Source organism: Primulina eburnea, chromosome 5 (assembly GCF_022965805.1).
Source record: "Primulina eburnea isolate SZY01 chromosome 5, ASM2296580v1, whole genome shotgun sequence".
NCBI lineage: Eukaryota > Viridiplantae > Streptophyta > Magnoliopsida > Lamiales > Gesneriaceae > Primulina > Primulina eburnea.
Genome location: NC_133105.1, coordinates 35,462,001 through 35,464,620, shown reverse-complemented (window position 1 = coordinate 35,464,620; position 2,620 = coordinate 35,462,001).

The following is a 2,620-nucleotide window of genomic DNA, read 5'->3' as shown; positions in this document are numbered from 1 at the left end:
GTCTTGTAGTGGATGCAGTGACCCAGAGGTTGGACCGCGCGGCACTATCCACTTGACGCCTCTAGACTGAGCATTTTGAGATCCTTTGTGATTCCTGTTTCTTGACTACCCTGGTATCATATCATAGCATGTGCATTTCATATAGGTTTGTATACTCATACTTTTGTACTGGGCGTTCTTATCGCTCACGTCCTCGGTTTTGTTTATTCTTGGACACCCCATTCCCACGGGGCAGGCCTCAGGTTGGATGGCTCAGGAGGAGCAGGAGGAGGACGTTGAGTAGCTGGTTGGTTTAGTTTTCAGTGTTTTCCATTTGATTCGATATGGTTGTACTGGATATTTCATTTTGAGTTAGTCTAGACTTAGATTTCGATTGGGTTGTATAACTATTGTTGTTGGCCATATTTCCGCTGTTATCTCTGATTATAATTGATTAGGTTAATTGCATGCTTAGTTTTTGATTAGTAGGTGATTCTGGAACGGGTCACTACAATACAAGAGGTACGACATGTGAAAGGACTGACGAAAAATCTTTTGTCCTTGGGGCAATTGGATGACATCGGGTGTAAAACTCGTATTGAGAACGGGATCATGAAAATTGTGAAGGGCGCGCTTGTGGTTATGAAGGCGGAAAAGGTTGCTGCAAATCTGTATGTTCTTTTGGGAGAAACACACAAAGAGGCAGAACTCGCTGTTGCATCAATTGGTTCAGGAGAAGAATTAACAGTGTTATGGCATAGAAAGCTCGGACATATGTCAGAACGAGGGTTGAAAATTCTCTCAGAACGGAAGCTGCTGCCGGGACTTACAAAAGTGTCACTACCCTTTTGTGAGCATTGTGTTACCAGTAAACAACACAGATTAAAGTTTGGCACTTCTACTGCCAGGAGCAAAATCATATTGGAGCTGATTCATTCAGATGTTTGGCAAGCACCGGTTGTATCCCTAGGAGGAGCGAGATACTTTGTCTCGTTCATTGATGATTTTTCTAGGAGATGTTGGGTGTATCCAATCAAGAAGAAATCAGATGTTTTCCAGATCTTCCAAGAATTCAAAGCGCGGGTTGAACTTGATTCTGAAAAGAAAATCAAGTGTCTGAGGACTGACAATGGAGGAGAATATACCAGTGACGAGTTTGATGCATTTTGTCAACATGAGGGCATCAAGAGACAGTTCACGGTGGCTTACACACCTCAACAGAACAGAGTGGCGGAGCGGATGAACAGGACCTTGTTGGACAGAACAAGAGCTATGTTGAGGACTGCGGGTCTAGAAAAGTCATTTTGGGCAGAAGCAGTCAAAACCGCTTGTTATATTATCAATCGTTCTCCTTCAGTGGCGATTGATCTGAAGACTCCGATGGAGATGTGGACCGGGAAGCCGACAGATTATTCTCATTTTCATACATTTGGAAGTCCTGTGTACGTTCTGTACAATGAGCAAGAAAGATCAAAGTTGGATTCGAAATCCAGAAAATGTATCTTCTTGGGTTATGCTGATGGAGTAAAGGGGTTTCGCTTGTGGGATCCTACTGTTCACAAGCTTGTCATCAGCAGGGATGTTATCTTCGAGGAAGATAAAGTAAAGGGAGACAAAGGCATACTGAATTCAGAAACTACTATATTTCAGGTAGAGAATAAGACAGACGAAGGTCAAGTTTCTTGTGAAGCAGTACCAGAGCACGAAGAACAAGAACATGTTGAGTCTGAGGTTTCCAATGTGAGGCAGTCAACTCGAGACAGAAGACCACCAGGTTGGCTTTCAGATTATGTCACTGAAAGCAACATTGCATATTGTCTATTATCAGAGGATGGTGAGCCATTGAGTTTCCACGAGGCTACTCAAAGCTCGGATGTATCCTTGTGGAAGATAGCAATGCAAGAAGAGTTGGAGGCATTAGACAGAAATAAAACTTGGGATCTTGTTACACTACCACGAGGAAGGAAAGCCATTGGAAACAGATGGGTCTATAAGATCAAGCGTGATGGCAATAACCAAGTGGAGCGGTATCGTGCTAGATTGGTGGTAAAAGGATATGCTCAGAAAGAAGGCATTGACTTCAATGAGATATTTTCTCCTGTGGTTCGGCTTACAACAGTCAGAGTAGTATTGGCATTATGTGCTGTGTTTGACCTACATCTAGAACAGCTAGATGTGAAAACGGCGTTTCTTCATGGAGATCTTGAAGAAGAAATCTATATGCTCCAGCCGGAAGGTTTTGCGGAAAAAGGCAAAGAGAACTTGGTTTGCAGGTTGAACAAATCTCTGTACGGTCTCAAACAGGCGCCGAGGTGTTGGTACAAGAGATTGGATTCCTATATCATGAGCCTTGGATACAACAGACTGAGTGCAGATCCTTGTACATATTTCAAGAGGTCTGGTGATGATTATATCATTTTGCTGTTGTATGTGGATGACATGTTGGTAGCTGGCCCCAACAAAAATCAGGTCCAAGGATTGAATGCACAGTTGGCTAGGGAATTTGATATGAAGGACTTGGGACCAGCAAACAAGATTCTAGGGATGCAAGTTCACCGAGACAGAAGTAACAGAAAGATTTGGCTTTCCCAGAAAAATTATTAGAAAAAAATTTTGCAACCCTTCAACATGCAAGACAGTA